Consider the following 19,453-nt stretch of genomic DNA (forward strand, 5'->3'; position numbering starts at 1 on the left):
CACAGCATTAACACAAATAATGGACTGGGGTAAGCAGCAATAGATGCATGAGCATTAAAGCAAAAGTATCTGTAAATTCTGGTATTTTTAAGCAGTTTAAAGTAGGTCAAGGAGATTGGAGTAGGTAGAATAGGAGAAGAAGCCAAGTGTAGAAAGCTTGTTTTGAGGCAAGATTGGAAAGGGTAGAATAAAGAAGGATGGTGTACATGTAGGAGCAATGTGGAGAAAAACAGCACAAAACTGAGTGCGTGAGGAAGAGACTGGTTCGAGGCAACAGCAAATGCTGAATAATTAGAGCAGAGGGTTTTCATGGTGGAGTGAAGAGAGATGAGCTGCAGACATGCAGAGCATGGCCTAGGGCCTTAAGAGTGATCCTGTCTTTATGGAGAAACAAGGCATTAGTGAGGGAACTTGAGGAGTGACATTTTGAATGTGGCAGCAGAGACAAAAATTGTATTTTAGCTACTGAAAGCTAGATAGACTGGAGAGTAAAAGAGGAATAGCCAGGAAGGCCTGAGAGGAAGAAATTATATTAGTGCAGGTGAACTAGAACAGTGACATGAACCAGGCCTTTAGCTCTGAGCATGGAGATAAGGGGCATATATTGTAAACATTAGAAGGAGAAGCAACAAAATTTGGCAAGAGCTTCGATATAAGCTTTTTTAGGGAAGGGGAGGAATCTAAATGAGCTTGAAGGTAACATAAAGTGAAGCAGACATCAATAGAGTTGTCCATGAAGATGGATTAAGTGGAGAGGATTTAGGAGGAAGGATGAGAAATTCTGTTTTTGCCATGTTTATGATAGGACATGCATGAGGACAAATCAATAGAAGGAGGCATGAGCCTGGTTAGAGTGGAAGAGGTAGGGATTTGACATAACTGATTTCCAAGCACACAGACATCACATAGCTTGTTTAATGAAAATAAATGGGCAAAAACTATCTTTGAGTGAAACATCATGAATCCATTTTTTTCTTTAATGCTATGTTTTGTGGCATGCAGTCAGTTATCAACCATGTAAAGCCAAGCAAATGACCTGTACTGTTTAACTAATTTCCCCTCCTGCATCCATTGATAGATTCCAGAAGATTTATATGTACCTTTTACTTGTGGCCTGAAGTTCAAATTGCTAAGGAAATGCAAGTCCACAGAGTAATGGAATCCACAGCCTAACCCCAACAAAGCATTTGTTTATAAATAGGAAGAGAATTTTCTAATAACAGGAGGCAGATGTTTAACATCTTGATTCATTTCAAAAGTACTTGGTCTAACTCAATGAACTCCAAATCAAACAACAGTGAAGAAGCATAGCTTTATTTATATCCTTGAGGGTCACATTAAAATATATTTGGTGTTTTCTGCAGCTTGTGAGCTGACTACAAAATAGTTTGAACAAATTTGGGAGAGAAACTTTCAGAGCTGATTATAAAAACCATTTCATCATATCCTGATTTCAGTTAGTATTATTTGTTTAATATTTTAAACACTCTGCATATTAAAAAAGCCTCGCATGTGCCTTGGAGGTTTGTTAGTATGTTGATCATTTTACACACATTTTCTCCACCTCCTTCCCCCCATCATTTAAGGTAACAGTACAACATAGAAAGCCGTTGAATGTTTATATTTTCAGTGGGTTGCATGGCTTTGCAAACTTAGAATGCTCACTCATGATTTTCTGCACTGCAATATATATTTTGCAATCCTGCTAGTATAGAAATAGGGGTAAAAGAATTAAGTTATTTTGAATTAGATAGATCTAATGCAAAAAGCCCACTGAAGTGTTTCAAAGCAAAAAAACAAAAACAAAAAAACCCCAACTTTTTTTTACATATTGTAATAGGCAATGTTTATAAAATGTATGTAAAATTTCTAATGATAAATATTAATTCCAATATGTTTTGACTGCCTGATGATTAAATATTACAGAGCAGATTCTTAGGACGTTTTCATTCTGCACTTCACAGCTATTACCTAACAATGTTACAGCTGTCCCTGAATCCAGATGTTGGCTGTAAAGCTCACTGAATTTAATATAGCATGCAATCCTCCTGCCTTTTCAAAACTGGATGAAGCTACAATGTCTGTGTTAGCTTTGCTTTTCTACAAGGACTATTTCAAGGCACCTAATCCCAGTGTGGTTTGGAAAGGACTCAGATTTCATCTAAACTTGTGCACAATCACTTCATTTGTTTGAAGTTATCTTTCTCATTCAAGGTGAAAGAGCTTTCTGAACATGCATGATGCATTCTGTTCCTGCGGGCATTGGCTTTAGAGGCAAATGCCTGACATTTCTCTGTGATTAGTCCACACCCCCAACGGTGCCCCTCAATTAATCCTGGCATTACTAAACAAACACTCCCAGCAACCTTTATGAGACTTCAGCCTGGAACCCTTTGCAGGAAAAATACCAGTATTTTTGTTTTAATGGGTCCTATCATTCTAGGCTCTTTTGCCTTACCCACTGATACCTTCTAACTTATTCCACATCCAATCTCCCTTCACTTTGCTTACTGTTTTACATCATTTTCCAAATAACGGGTTTACATTTTCAAACCACTTCACGAAGTGGCAGCCACACAACTCCCATGGAAAAATATTAACTTTCTCTTCTCTGCTGCCTGCCAGCTAAGGATCTCTGATTTCCAGATTTGAATGAATTAAGCCTTCGGGCAGCCCTGTGAATCAGGTAGGCAGAATTATCTCCCCCTTCATCAATGGAGAAGCACAGAGAGGTTCAGTGAATGACTCAAGATAGTGTATGGCACAATCAGGAACAGAACCATCTCGCTCACATCAGTGGGAGCCACTTGGCTAGGGCTGTGAATGATTACTTGAAAATCTACCTCTGTGGGAGGAGAGGAGTTGATTGTGAGCTGTTTCTTGTTGGGAGGGTATGTATTTTGATTCACTCTGTGCCACTTGTGGCTTCATCTGTCTCCTGAGAGTTCAAAAGAGCATTGACAAAGGTGGCTAATTCCTATAGTATTCCAGCCTAGGGTTGAGATGTGGCACAGAGTATGTATGTCCTTCAAATGATACTTGAGCAGCTGATTGTGAGCCCCAGCAGCAGGTATGACATCTCAAACCCTCACTGCCACGGACTTTTAAAAACATCTCCAGCCCCCTTGTTTTCCCCTTCCTCCATGTGTGTAACACTAAAGAAAGACAGATTTTATAATTACAGTAAGTCTGAACAGGGCATGCCTTGTTGGGCCATAATCACACTTCTCAGGCAGTTGATGGCACTTGCCTTTAGGAATCATGTCTCACTAGACACTTAGGGAGTGTAATTATATTACAATGAGTGCCCTGTTGTGCCTTATTATTCAAGCTAGCTACTGAAGCAAGTGTTAGTGTGTGCACACATGCAGAGACAGAGCACATATGAGCAGATTCTTAACAGCTAATTAACAAATGCACCATATTAACCCTTTCCCCAACTTTATTTAATTCAAATGTTCTGCAATTTTTGCCCTGTGGCTTACTTAACTCATGGTATAATAAACCACCCCCACCCCCACCACAGGGAATGTAATTCTTGTGCAAGGTGCCAAATTAGTCTCCAAGGCTATCAAAATCACATCTTCATCCTCGGAACATCTAAAACCTAAGCAGTGGCTGCACTACATCCCCCTCCTTGACTCCACTGCCCTGCCCTGCCTGGCCTCCTCACCAGAGAGGAAATATTAATGTTTCATTCAATTTTTGGCTTGTGTACCAAAAGTGCAACAAGAATCCCATTTTAGCACCAGTAGTAACAGTGGTTTTCATGATGCGGACACTGTTTCACTGGGAACTGGACTGAAAGTCCCAAACTCATTTCACATAGAGCATACAACTGTCTGAGGGTGTGGATCTGAACTGACAAGCTGGAGGTGAAAGGGCCAGTGGCTCATTTTGGAGTCCCTGGGCTATTTTATCCTTTGTAAATTTTTGTTTAATGTTTTAAATTCAGTGTAACACAGATACACAGAAAGGATATCTAAGGGTATGTCTACACTATCCTCCTAGTTCGAACTAGGAGGGTAATGTAGGCATACCGCACTTGCAAATGAAGCCCGGGATTTGAATTTCCCGGGCTTCATTTGCATAAACTGGGTGCCGCCATTTTTAAATCCCTGCTCGTTCGAAACCCGTGCCGCGCGGCTACACGCAGCACGAACTAGGTAGTTCGGACTAGGTTTCCTAGTCCGAACTACCGTTACTCCTCATTCCACGAGGAGTAACGGTAGTTCGGACTAGGCTTCCTAGTCCGAACTACCTAGTTCGTGCCGCGTGTAGCCGCGCTGCACGGGGTTCGAACGAGCAGGGATTTAAAAATGGCGGCACCCAGTTTATGCAAACGAAGCCCGGGAAATTCAAATCCCGGGCTTCATTTGCAAGTGCGGTATGCCTACATTACCCCGCTAGTTCGAACTAGCGGGGTAGTGTAGACATACCCTAAGGTATTAATTTTCTGTAAAATATCAACATACAGCACAGAAGACCATGATCCTGAGCTAACTTCTGATGTGGTGGATCCCTGCCGACACTTGGAGCTCATTTCAGAAGCCCAGCATGAACATTTATCATTTCTTGCTTTTAACTAAGGAAACTATTTATAGTACTGTTGTATTCAGGAAGGGAGTCCAATCTATTATTGTTCTGTGTGCTCTCTCAAATTTTTAAGCCATGAGAATGGAACGACTCCTGTGATCCACATGTTCTTTGGAGGAGTCCTTCCAGCACTGAACAATGTGAATTGCAGATGTTATTAGGATATCATTTTTAGTGGTCTTTCAAAAAGATATACAGTAAACTTCCGATAATCCGGCACCTTTAAGACCCAGGGGGTGCCGGATTATCAGATATGCCGGACTATCAGAAGGGGGAGCTATGAGGGATCTGGAGTGGGGTGGGAGGGGATGCCACCCCAGACCTCTCATAGCCCCCCCTTACGATAGTCCCGCTCTGCCCCAGGCGTCCCTGATTCAGCTGCTGCTGGTCAGTTTCAGCAGCAGCTGAATCGGGGATGCCTGCAATAGAGCAGCTGGGGTGCTGCCGGGTTGGTCCCGCAGCGCCGGCGCTACAGCACCAACCCAGCAGCACTCCAGCTGCTCTTGGGGACGCCTGGGACAGAGCAGCTGGAGTACTGCCTGGTTGGCCCCGTAGCGCTGCCCCTCGGGGCTGCGGGACCAACCCAGCAGCACCCCAGCTGCTCTGCCCCAGGCGTCCGGATTCAGTCTGCTGGTGAAACTGACGCTGCTGGTCAGCTTCAGCAGCGGCTGAATCCCATGGCCTGGGGCAAAGCAGCTGGGGTGCTGCTAGGTTGGTCCGGTAGCGCCGCCCCTCGGCGCTGCGGGACCAACCCGGCAGCACCCCAGCTGCTCTGCCCCAGGGGTCCCCAAGTCAACCGCTGCTGAAACAGATCAGCGGCTGACTCCAGGAAGCCCCGGGCAGAGCAGCTCTGCCCCAGGCTTCCTGGAATCAGCCGCTGATCTGTTTCAGCAGCGGCTGAATCGGGGACTCCTGGGGCAGAGCAGCTGGGGTCCTGCCGGGTTGGTCCCGCAGCGCCGTCCTTTGGCGCTGCCAGACCAACCCGGCAGCACTCCAGCTGCTCTGCCCCAGGCGTCCCCAAGAGCAGCTGGGGTGCTGCCGGGTTGGTCCCGCAGCCCCGAGGGGCAGTGCTACGAGACCAACCCAGCAGCACCCCAGCTGCTCTGCTCCCCGCTTCCCTGATTCAGCAGCTGGTCAGTTTCAGCAGCAGCTGAATGGGGGAAGCCTGTCCGGCTGCCCCAGCACTTCCGGGTTCCTGATGGTGCCGGACCATCAGGAGTCCTGGAGCTTTGGATGCCAGACTAATGGAGTTTTACTGTACTATTCCCAAATTCTTGAGCTTTGAGCAGCCTGGATTCACAATCACAGCTTGTCTCCCGCATTGCAAAGGGTGCTAGGAACTGGAACACTGTCTTTGCAGATTGCCAGTGTTTGTCATTGTTCTGAAGAACTTCCCCAATTCATGATGTGAATTTGTCTTGAGAATCTAGATTTGTGAGAGCTGGTCACAAGCAAGACTCTCTGGAAGGAAATCCAATTTTCCCCAGTCAGGGCTGGTGACAGACATCACTAGGCCCTGGGCAATGTGTGAGGGGTGTTAGCACTGGACTCCAGAAGGGGCAGGATCTTGGGCAGAAGGGGTGGAGCGAGGGGCACCCAGTCCTCAGCACCTTCTAGACCATGCCATGCCTCCCCCAGCCAGCCCTCAGCACTGCCCAGGGCTCTGGCAGTGATTTAAAGGGCCTGGTACTCTGGCTGCTGCTGTTGTGATAACAGTAGCAGGGGTCTGCAGCCCTGGGCCCTTCTATATCATTGGTGCTGGGGGCAATTGCCCACTTTACTGCCCCCGTCACTGGCCCAATCCCCAATACTGGATGTTATTAGGCTGGGCTCTCTTAGGCCCACAAACAAGGTACTTGAGCTTTAAGTATTTTGCGATGTCTATTCATTCTGCTATGTTCTGTTCGTGTAATGGTTACAGTGGCTTTTCTTTGCATCCTCCCTTGATATTAGAAGATAATCACTAGCACATGGATACCTTTAAAAAAGTGTTATGTTTACTTGGTGGGTTTTTTTCTTTTTCATTAAATCCATTCCCTCTCTTCCTACCCATTTCCATATGGTAAGAACATATATCTCACATAGCTATAAACGCATATCTGCTTTCAGAACTATTGTTTAAGTCTTCCTTGCAGGAAGTTATTGTGTTCTTTTCATTGGTAAGACCCAGCTCTGCCCTCCAGAAACTAGTATATCAATATATCTCTCATAGATGCTACAGGTTTGACTAGGAATTCTTCTGTGAATAGTCTGAGCACATAGGAAGCTGATCACTGGAGGACTTCTGTCAATTGATTGGGAGGAAGGCAGTACAGTCTGTTAATCTGATGGACATGAGGCCTAGTGGTTGGAGCCGGCATTGGTACCCAAGGACTACAGTCAGAGATGGAGTCAACAGTCAGAAGCCAAAGCCATGGGTCAAACCTAAGGTCAGGAACAGGAGCAAGCCGGGTAGTAGTTATGGAAGAGCAGGACAGAGGCATGGATTTGAGCACAGAGCAGCTAGTGTGTTGCTACTGCTGGTTGGTGAAGAACTGGCCAGCTGGCACTTCCAGTCAATCAGGTGGTGAGGAAGATCAGGCCATCTGCTGGTGGTCAGTTGTATTGATGAGGCTGCCTGTAGATTAGCTCAGCTGCAGGCCCTTATGCCTGACGGAACTGCCCTTCATGCCCCTCTTGAGAGTGCACCTGGTTTCTCAAGCTAAGCGTGGTGAGGGCAGGGGACTGCACTCGATGACCTCTCGAGGTCCCTTCCAGTCCTAATATTCTATGATTCTATGAAAGGCGTGCAGGAAATCTGAGGTACAGACATATTCTGCAGGTTCCAGTGAATATTCATCGGGGCTGAATAGGTCTCAGTCAGATATTGTAGTTTCCCTTCAACCTGATGAGGGTCTAAAATTTGCCAAACCACATATTCTTCTTGTCCCCAAACAGTTATAGGTGGAGGAGAGGGAATAGGAGAGAGTGGGAAGGGATTCCTGACTGATGGCTTTAGAAGAGAGACATGGAAGACAGGGTGAATCCCGAGGGAATTTGGCAGATGTAACTTGAATGTAATTGTGTTAATCTGTTTCATGTTCTGGAAAGACACCAGCCTTTTATGGTCCTGCTTCGTGGAGGAGCAAATGGATTGCAGATTCCAGGCAGATGGCCACACCTTATCCATGATCCTGAAGAAGGTGTTGGCTGCTGGGACCAGTGAGCATTCCATTTGTAGATTGCTTTGGTGATTTCTATCTATTTCTGGAATTCTTGGTATATCTGCTGGTTGTGGGCTGTGAGGTCAGTCGCAGATGGCAGTGACGGTCTGAATGAGGGGGGATTTCTGAATGAGCAGAAAGATGGAAACATACTTTTCATCGGAGGAGTTGGCTTGAAGAGGGTGTGTATGGCACTGTAAGCAAATTCAGCAGTCATTTTGCTGATAGTTTAGGAATCAAGAAAGGCACTGTTGAAGGCTATTCATTATTGACCTGATGCATTATTGACCTGATGCATTATTGACCTGACCATTGGTTGGGTGTTGAGTTTAGGGCAACAGTACTTTGAAGGTGTAGAAATTCTTGCCAGAAGTGGGAAATAAACTGAAATCCTCTGTCATATACCATGCCTGTAGACAAGCCATGGATGCAAAAGATGTTGCTCACAAATAGGCTTTTTCCTAAGCAGCTCTCCTTCTTGCAACAATTAGAGGCATTCATTCAAGTCAGACCTATGATCTTTGATAACCTAAGCCAAACCATCCCCACTCAATAAACTTAAGATGACCCTTCAGGGTCTAGTCCATGAGGAGTTACTGAGGGTGTAGTAGGAATAGGAGTTGACTTTGTTTCTGGAACTCCCCAAACTTGTCCTGATCTTTGGCAAATTTGTCACGCAGTGGACTCTTCAGCCCTGGGGAGGACAGAGTAGGAAAAACCCATAAAGCAACCTGCACCTCGGGCTCCATTCTGTCAGCTGGGCATCTTAGAAAGGACCTTAGTAGCACTGGAGAATCATGACCCTAATTTTAGGGACTGTTCAATCAGCTGACTGGAACAAGGGTGGCTTAGCCTAGAGGTTGGACCAGGCATAAGGAACAAAAAAAAAATGGGGTCAGTGGTCAGGAATTGGAGCCCAGGATCAAATTGGATGGCAGGAATTGGATGTTACAGCCAAAGCTCAAACCTGTGTCAATAGTCAGATACCAAAGCCCTGGGCAAAGCCAGAGGTAAGAAACTGGTATCAAGCCAGGAGGGATTCAAGGCAAGAGCAGGGCGGAGGCAAGGCTGGGTGCAAGGCAAGAAAAAGGTGGCACATTGGTGGACCAATCAGATGACATGGCAATCAGGCAGCCAGCTTCAGGAGGTACCTAGAGGTGAGTTCTATTGTGACCCCGATTCCTGATATCTCCCCACAACGCTTCACACATGCCAGAACACCTGATGTCCCTGGAAGTACACAGGAGAGAATCTGAAGAGGAAAGAGAAAAAGGAACGAACCTCTCTACCTTCTAACCATTCAGGAAGGAGGCACGAGAGAGGAGATTATGGTCTCCTACTCAGTAGGACTTTACCTTCTTTTCTGCTTGGAAAGTTCCTAGCACATTGTGGGCACTACTGTTGATAGGAAATAATAGCAAAGGATTACAAAATCATGGTGTGATGCCTGCATAACACTGCAATACTTTCATCACAACATTGCATCCATGCCACATCTGCCATTAAAAAGTCAGCAGTTACCACACAAGTCATGCCTAAAGCGGCAATTTCCAACAAGGGAGAATTTATGCTATTGTAGATACTCCTGAAAGATAATGCTTGGTACGTTGACGCCCATATGCTCTAATTTCATCCAGTGGGGGTCACCACGGAACAAAGGCTGGCTAGGAGACAGTCATGGCTCTTTTATATTATGCACAACTGCATATGGCAGCAAGAAGCTTTCCCAGCAAATGAGGGTTGCCAGAAGCAAGAGCTCTGTAGCTATAACCAGTTTTTCCTGGCTAAAGCCTCTGTGCTGCTGGCTGAGGGAAAGGTGGTGTTGAACAGCTGTACCACCACTTGAGAATGTCACCATGGCAGTGGACATCCCAAGGAGGTAAATTAAGCCAGCTTGGTCACCGTTGATGCCGTCAGAGCAGAGCTGAGACTTCTGCCCTCACATATTACTGGAATCCACTGTCCATGGTGATGTCAGTCCAGAGCATTTGGGCTCCCCTTGACTCCTTTAAATAATGAGGTCTCTCTCCAGCTCTATAAGAAAAAGCATCTCTGGTTCATAGGCATTTCATTGCCAACCACAGGATTTCAGTTCTCAGCTTGGCATACAATACAGGATAGTCTTTTCAATGATATCTCCATGAAATATATGCTCTCATCAAATTAGCCTCTCTTCCCTTCCAAATTTGCATGCCTACCCCACTGCTTTGATGTGACTGTACGGAAGAATTTAAAAGACATGTTTTTTTTTTTCCAGCAAGAAAACATGAGAAAATTATCTAATATGATAATTGCTGAAACTGATTTACATCTTGTGAAAAGATTAAGCTGCTGCTGCCTTGGAAATGCCCCATAAGGATATCAAACCTTCAGGCCTAAGGAGAAGTTCAGAAAGGCAGTTTGACAACCACTGGATAGATATCTTCTGATAAGTCCTCCATGGATTTTCTGATAAGGCTGAAACTTGAAGGATTCTTGCTTCCGGTTGTCTCACCAGGCAGAGGAATATTCCTCTCTTTACACCAGTACTTCAGTTGCGCTTTTGAATTTGGTAGGTCTTTAGAGAACAAAAACTACAGCGAAATTATATTCATACAGTGACAAAAGTTTCAACCAGTTTATAGTATCAGCCAACAAATCAAACCCAATGCTCTTCTACCCACAAATGTTCACATCATGTCAGAGAGAGGTCTGCCTAGCTTTTTGGTAACACTTCCTCCCTTTCCTTCTGTTTCTCCCCATGAGTCATCTTTTAGATCCCCATCTTGCAAAAGCTTTTAAGCAGATGAATAACTTAGCATTGAGGGAGACCATTCATACATAATTTTACTTCTCTCTGTAAATGCTTGCAGGACTAGAGACCTGATCCTGTACCACAGAAATCAATCAGAGCTTTATCTTGGCTTTAATGGGGATATGAGCAAGGCCCTGGTCCTTAGTTTGCTTTTTTTCCTCTCTCAGTTTAAGCATCCCTCAAGTATGTTGTATTTAGAGCTTAGTGAATTTATGCAAAATATTTTAGTTATGTTAATTCCCTCTTTTGGGTGTGTATGTATATCTTTTCAGCAAATATTAGAGGAACTGAATTTTTAATTGCAGAGATAATTGTGGATATTGAATTTCAAAGTTGAATGGATGATTATTAACATAAAGTAAATGTTAAATTCTTGCCAAAATTATTTGCATTCATCCAATCAGAGATTACCAGGTGACTTGACTGGGACAGTTCTTTTGATAGAGGAGACATACATAGAAATATGGTAATGGTATACAAAATAATTAATATATAGAGAAGGTAAACTGGGTGTTCTATACCCCATTTCTCATAATAGAAGCACATATGGGCATTTAATGAAACAGAAAGGAAGAAAACTTAAACTTAATGGAAGTAAATGCTTTTCCACAGAATGCGTATTTAGCCTATGGAACTCATTATCACAAGATACTGAGTCCCAAACCCTAATAAAGAGCTTAGCAGGATTTTAAAAATTGAACAATTATGCGGATAATAAGATCCTCAAGTTACAATTGTAAAGATTAATCCTTCCCTACTCCCCAACACACTAAATAAAATACCAAGACTTCTGGAAGGAACATAAATCCTTCCTTTAGGGTACATGTAAACTTCTAATTATTGGAGCATTTTCTCACTAGTCAAGTTTTCCCATAACTGCATGGCTGCAGGTTTTCTTGAACTAAAACATCTGTGACTATTATGGACTGGGGCATAGGCAGTCTGGCCTACTGGTCTCAGCTGGTAGGGACATGTCCCCTCCCTATTGCCTGGGAGGGACACACTGCTCTGTTCTCAGCAGGCAGCTGCTGATGTTGCTGAGGGAGAAGTGCCCCTTCTCCCATCAGGCAGCTCCATGCAGGAGTCCTGAGCCCCTGACTGGGCGGGGCTCCTTATGCAGCTGTAGGACTGTGCTACTGCACAGCTTAGAGGGAACACTGTTGCCGAGACAACTTCCTGGGGAAATCCCCAGAGTTAAATAGGGAACCTGGACAATATGAGGTGGTTCCCTTAAGTGATTCTTAGATGTGGCATCTATTCTCCACAGTACTCCCTGGCTACATCTACACTGGCCCCTTTTCCGGAAGGGGCATGTAAATTTCACCTATCGTCGTAGGGAAATCCGCGGGGGATTTAAATATCCCCCGCGGCATTTAAATAAAAATGTCCGCCGCTTTTTTCCGGCTTTTAAAAAAGCCGGAAAAGAGCGTCTACACTGGCCCCTATCCTCCGGAAAAAGTAGGAATAAGACCCTCCGGAAAAGGGCGCTTTTTCCGGAGGATCGGGGCCAGTGTAGACGCTCTTTTCCGGCTTTTTTAAAAGCCGGAAAAAAGCGGCGGACATTTTTATTTAAATGCCGCGGGGGATATTTAAATCCCCCGCGGATTTCCCTACGACGATAGGTGAAATTTACATGCCCCTTCCGGAAAAGGGGCCAGTGTAGACGTAGCCCCTAGGTGTTGCATTGCATAGCTTATTGATAGCACTATAGAAACACTGATGGTCCCAGGTTCTGGTTTAGAGACAACACGCAGAAATAGATAAACCAGTGGTCTAATGCAAATATGGCAATTCCTATGTGCTTCTGACTAACTCAACTGGTTCAGCAATGCAGCTTAAATTTTGCATATTTGAGGTCAACCACGGAGTAAAAAATGAGATCAATGTTCACTTAATAATTTTAAACAAATACATTAAAGGAACTTGGGAATGGCTAAGTGGATATCTCATGGGTGAAAAGAGGAGAAATTAATCAAATAAATTATTCACTGTGAATCAGTCATTCAACATTAATCATGTTTACGTTTCAGAAAGGTTGTGTTATCCAATAAGGCATGCACATTGATTGCAGTGGTAGGTACATTTCACTGATTCTCTTTCTTTCAGATATAATACGAAATATAAACATGTTTGCAACATATTTGATTCTTCATGTTTAAAGTGCATCTACCAGTACACAAGTTTTAGTCAAAGAAAACTAAATTAAAACTAAAAAGCTGTAACTGACAATTTCAGATGAGGGCAATACATTAGCCAGAGAGGTAAAAGGATGTCTGAGATTGAAGAGGGTTCCAGTTTTTATGTCCAGCTTCATTCTGATCAGATCTAGGTCCATTTAGACTGGGGTAGTCAGTATAAAGAGGAGGTGGTTTTATGTGATTAACCTATGGGGCTGGAGTCAGATGATCTATGGTCTATCACCAACTCTCCTACCAGCTCACTGTGTAGCCTTGGGCCAGTCACTTGACTATACTGAGCTCAATATCTCCATCTATAAAAGGAAAAAATAGAGCTTCCTAGCAATGTTATTGGACATGATCACTTTGTGTATGCTATTTATGATAACTAAGTTGGCGGTACACAAGGACTCCAGTTCACAATGAATCTGTAGCCTGTTTTGTTAAATTTGGAGTATTGACAAAAGGCTTGTCCATATGCCTCATTAATGGCTATTTTTGCAGCACAGCAAGTTTATTGTTTTAAGAAATCATGAAATCCAGAGATGGAAAAGCCTCATCCTACCCTCTGCTGGTATGATACGTTTTCTAGCCTAATTTTAAAGGTTTCAAATGATCCAAAATTAATGGATTTCATTGGGCCAATTTTATCTCTTGAGTAACTACTGTAAAGTCAATGGAATTTCCAAGGTTTAATTTTAGCCATTTTCAGGATGTTTTCTCTGATATTCAACCTCAAGTTTCCTTTACTTAATTTCCTCTGATTAATCCTGGCTATACATTCATCCTAAATAATTATTCTTCCTCTTTGGTTTTTACATCCTTTAAATGCATATTAAGTCTCTTACTAAATAGATGTTGATTAACTAAGCTAGATTCTTTTATAGTCAACAAATTTAAAACAGATTAATATTTCAGAATCACTTTGCAGTAGCCTTAAGGAATCTTAAATGGCCATTAGCAGTTTGTTGGGGTATGCAGAGAAGTGGCAAACTCTAGCCATTAGGAGTACAAAAACATTTATAACTAAAATAGTCTTTATGGGTGGGATTTCAAGTAATGCTGCATCTTGACCTAAATCTGCTTCCATTAAAGTAAATGCAAAAATTCCTCAGTTTCTCTCAACTTCAACTTCTAACAGCCAGATTTTCAATAGTGAGTACAGGCAGTCCCCAGGTTACGTACAAGATAGGGACTATAGGTTTGTTCTTAAGTTGAATTTGTATGTAAGTCGGAACTGGCTCCAGATTCAGCCGCTGCTGCTGAAACTGACCAGGGGCTGACTACAGGAAGCCCGAGGCAGAGTTGCTCTGCCCCCAGCTTCCTGGAATCAGCCACTGATCAGTTTCAACAGCGGCTGAATCTGGACTCCTGGGACAAAACAGCTGGGGCGCTGCCGGGTAGGTCCCCCCAGGACCAACCGGGCAGCACCCCAGCTGCTCTACCCCAGGCGTCCACAACAAAAGCCTGGTCTGCTGGGGGGGGGGGGGGCGCACTAGCAGACCAGGGAGACCCAGAGCAAAGCCGCAGAGGCGGCGGGGTCCCCTGCCTCTGCGGCTTTGCTCCTGTCTCCCTGCTGTGCTGGGGGAGTCCCCCCCCCAGCACAGCAGGGAGACCCGAGCAAAGCCGCACCGGCGGCGGGACCCTGCTGCCCGTGCGGCTTTGCTCCTTTGCCCCGGAGCAAAGTCGCACAGACGGCGGGGTCCCCCGCCTCTGCGGCTTTGCTCCTGTCCCCCCCAGCACAGCAGGGAGACAGGAGCAAAGCCGCAGAGGCGGGGGACCCCGCCGCCTGTGCGGCTTTGCTCCGGGGCAAAGGAGCAAAGCCGCACGGGCAGCGGGGTCCGCCGCCTGTGCGGCTTTGCTCGGGTCTCCCTGCTGTGCTGGGGAGTCCCCCCCAGCAGACCAGGGAGACCCGGAGCAGCTTTTCTTGCCCCGGAGGACGCAGTGGCGGGACCGCTGCGCTCTGGGCGGTCCTGCCGCCCGCGAGCTCCGGGACGAGAAAAGCCCCGTTCGTAAGTACGGATCCAAAGTAAGTCAGAGACTGCCTGTAATACTCAGTTAGATCACTCCTAGAGTAAGTTGCTATTCAACATCAGAGAAAGGGTGGCCAAAATTCACCCAACTAGAATAAGCTCTTCTAAATATAACTTGTAAAAAAAATCCATTTTTACTTGCAAAAGTAAGCTTTAATGAAACTCATGTTTTTTCTTGAGAAAGTAAGCTTCTGAGTTTCATTGTCTTCCCTGATTTCTCTTAGCTGTTAATTAACCAATAATCTCCCCAAACTTCTGTAACATATGTTCAGAGTTTTGTAAAGTACAGGTTTGTATTTGCATTAAATTATTAATGGAAAATTCTCTTAACACATACCAACAACCTCTTGCAGGATTGTATAGCGAGGCTAACAGCTAGAGAAATTACTTTTAGTTTCCTTTAAATGTATTGCCTCTTTCTCTAATGATTGTCTTTCTCTGATGAAGCAAAAATTTTATTTCCTATTTTGTTTGTTTGTAGGTGACCCTTTGTGAGAAACCCTGAAGCATTTAGTCATAGAAAATGACTCTAATTATATATCTAAATAAAACATGGAGAGTGTTTATACTGCTGCAAACCTATGAGATCAGCTATTTTAGGGATGCTGATATTGTAGACATGGATTTGGTTTACTATAATTTATATTCTTCTGTTTGAAACTCATACACATTTATTTAAGTTCTTTCAGCAAAGTGGAACATGTAAGACTATTTGGTCATGTAAACAACATCCATGCAAGGAGTTCTATACACCAATCTCAAACTTGTCTTCCAAAGAAGATGTGTTTGAGTGATATCTGGGAATTTTAATTACTCTTAATTGCGCTTGAATACCTCTCTGATTGGTGAGGAGCAAAGATGGCTGCCTCAATGAGTTCAGCATTGTTGGAGCTCCAGGATTGAAAATGTCTTTTTATCTCAATCGTATTTGCACCTTAGGTGAGCTTTCTAGATGTGTCCTACAGAGCTGTTGCAGAATTTCAGAACTTGTTCAACTGCAAATTATCTGCATTACTTGATGTGTTTCTTTGGGAATGCATAGAAACATGTTCCCTCTCATCCCTGCCTGATGGAAAGGCTTTAAAGAATTTAACAACAGGGGCTATAGAAATGTGATAGGACCACATAGAAACTGCTGTAGAATATAATACAGAGTAATATTCTTTTTATAGTTTTTTTAAACTATTCTATACAATCATATAGCTGGGATATAATTCTATATTAAATTCTCGGGGGTAGGGTGGATTATAGAAAGGTGGTTGTTCTGTATTAAATTCTTTTGGAGTTTCCCGTAAAGGCATTGTAGCATTTTTTGTCTTTCCCTATGAGTCAATCACTCCCATCCCATAACTTTATATATATTATATACACTTCACTTTTCCAGTGAATCTCATGGAGAATCTTGTTAAATCCCATGAGAATTTGGAGTTCTAAAGAGAGAAAAAGACCTATAATAGTTGTGTAGCTCTCTCTCTATATATATAAAAAAAGTTTTTCCAGCCAGGTGACAGAATGACATCATCACATGCTCAAGCTCTCTGGCCATAAAAGCAGCCAGAGAGAGGGGGATAGGTGAGTGAAGCAATCATGGGGTGCAGCCCGCTAATAAAACTTGAATATTTCGGTTCAAAACACCATCACTATTCTCTGCTCATCACATAGATTTTCTGCATCCTTCCGCTTTAATTATGCAATAAAGTGTGACAGGTATTGCATGATCCTCGCATGATAACTGCACCTTCTGGAGTAGCATGCATTCCAGCTGACCTGCCTGGCTCATATGAATTAAAACATTCACACTCTGATCTGATTTTGAATGCTTCCTTTGCCTAGGCAATTTTGCGGAGTGTGGTTTAAAGGGATATTCTGAAGGCACTTTCCCTGCAGATTCAGTTTCTTCCAACTTTGGTACTCAGACCACCTGATGTGCATGTTATATATATTGCTTATTTTGTTGATGCCCTGCAAATATCATTACAAGTCTGTTTCCTGCTCTGTGTGTGTGTGTGTTTCTGTAATAGCTCTGTAGCTCTGTTTGGTGTACAGTATGCAGGAAATGTAAAGTAAGGCAAACCAACACAATGTGCAAATAGAAGAATTCTCCCTTGTGGATAGTGATTATTGTGCTCCGGGAGGCTAATATTAAAAGTCCACTAACTTTGCTTCAAAGACCAAACTGTGATGATAACATACTGACCTCTCCCATCAGAGATGGGTGTGAAGCAAAACCCTAGATCTGAACATGCTTCAACCTTCAGTGAAATTTGTGACCTAAATTTTGTGAATGGCCCCTTTCTCTGCAAGGGCAGAACTACAATTCCATGCCTGAATTTTTGGGGGCACGTGTCTGTTTTCATGACGAAGGATCCTTGCATCCTTTACAAATGTTATCACAGGATTGATAAATGATTACCCCAATTTAAATCTGGTTTGATTATATGGTAGAAACAGGCCTATATTTATGCTTTCAAAATATTGCTTGCACGGCAGAGATGGGAGGAAGTGTTCTAGTTGAACTATTTTTGGTGTAGTATATGACAGGGCAAGCTGCTGACTGGATGTTCTTCAACAAGGCCCCTCAACTTTGGAATTAGCTCTCTTCTCATGGTCTGAAATAGCCTAAGCTGGACAGTGGGGCATATGCTAGAAATCTCCTCTGTTTTGGCATGCATCTGATTGGGAGTCCTAATAATGGCTGAGGGCTTTGCATTGGGAGAAATTAGCAATTTGCAGGTGTTTTGGAGGGCAGTCTGGGTTTTATAGGTGGACTGTTTTCCTTTAGAGCTAAGCCATTTGATTGCCACTGATCTCTTCTCAATTTGATTGTATTATTAATCAATTAGGCTGTCTGAAGCCCAAGGTAGGACTTCTTTTTATGTCTGTATGTTTAAATCAAAGTATACAGCTACAATAAATACACAAAAAGGGCATTGATGTGGGCTTGTATATGGAGTCATCCAGCATGGAGCCATCTGTTCAGATCATGTTGGGCTGAGTCAGAAGTTAAGTACATGAAGTATCAGGCAGCTGGTAGTCTACTCACTACAACACATTTATCAAGCCTCCGGATGGCAGCCACTCCCTAGCGTGTGATTTCCTGCAGTGTGATTTCCTAACGGTTTGGAGAACCAAAATGGAGCACAGCTTTTACTCATTAGAAAGAACATTTAGGACTGAACTCTGTTCTTGCAGTGGAGGGAATCAGTGATATCTCCATTAAAATCGGTAGGTTTACACCGGGGTAAAAATGTAAGGTCAGAATCAGTCACTGAGCTTTTCTAAAAGATATTAATAGAAGTTCTGACCTTTTCCTAGGAGTTTTATGTCTTTTAACTGCATCCATAATGTTAGGAGATGTTCTGGGTTTTTGAGATCATCCACATTTGAAGACCCATTCTTAGTGTACCTGCTGATTGTAGAATTGGGAATCTCCTGATTTCTAATTTGCCCCAACTGTTTTCTTGACTGTCTTCTCTAAGGGCTGTTCTATGTAGTTTTACCTCTTCTTTGCTTCTTCAGCCCCTGAGACACTGGCTGCTTGACAATCAAACAGCACAGGCTGGAAAGGCACGTTGCTCCCATCTGCAACAAAAAGGTGTGAGCAGCAGTAGGAGGAGCACTACAATAGCATAAGCTCCAACCCTGCAGTTCAGAGGAAAAAGTATCTTCTGGGAGGTAAAAGGAGTGGATAGACTCTAGCAAGTGGGGAGGGAAGAAAGCAAACAAAGGACAGTAAACACACACAGAGCAGAGGGAGAAGGAGCAAGAAATAAGACTGAGACCTGAGAAAGTATTAAAAGCAAAGAGGAGCCAGGCCTAAAGGAGGCAGAATTAATTATAAAAATAATAATTAAAACTATATATTAAAACCCCACTACTGCATGACGAGAAGAGGGAACTTTAAAGGAGGATCAATTCACTAAACTGGCTGGGAGCAGGTTTGGAAACTCTGGTCAGGATTATGGATCATTTGGCAAATCTAGAGAGCCAATTTCTAGGGTTCATATGAAACTCCAAAACCAGGAGCAATTGGCTTGGTTTTACATTTCCTCACAAAAGGTCCACATGTCTCTGTTTAACATCCTGCTCTTGTGAAAACTGCAGTGGGATTTCTAATGACAAAGTGTTCAAGAAACTGCTTTACTATCTTTTTCTCAAAACCTGATTCTTCTGATAATACAGAACCCCTGGGCAAACGCACCATGGGTTTGATTGTAGTTTTCCTTCAGCAGTGGGACCAACAGCCTCACAAGGCCCCTGAGCAAGCCGGGGCAGAGGAACTGCGCTCTGCACCCCTGAAGAAGTGGGGCCTTGGGCAAATGGAGAGGGGCCAGGGCAGCCAGCCCTCAGCGCTGCCCAGACTGCAGTGTACCTCCACCACCCCCACCTCCAACCCTCAGCACTGCCTGGAGCACATGGTGCAACACTCTGGCAGCAGTTTAAAGGGCCTAGGGCTCCAGGTGTAGCCAGGAGCTCCAGGCACTTTTGTATTGCCAGGCCGCAGGGCAGTTGCCCTGTTGGTTCCCCTTTCCCACCATCAGTGGGCCTGTCCTTCTGTAAAGGGTGGCATGTTGTTGCTCTGTACTAGGAGCAGACCAGAGAATGATGGAGACTCAGTCTGAATTCTTCCTCTTCATCCCCTCACTCCCT

The sequence above is a fragment of the Pelodiscus sinensis genome, chromosome 2, assembly GCF_049634645.1.
Source record: "Pelodiscus sinensis isolate JC-2024 chromosome 2, ASM4963464v1, whole genome shotgun sequence".
Lineage (NCBI taxonomy): Eukaryota > Metazoa > Chordata > Testudines > Trionychidae > Pelodiscus > Pelodiscus sinensis.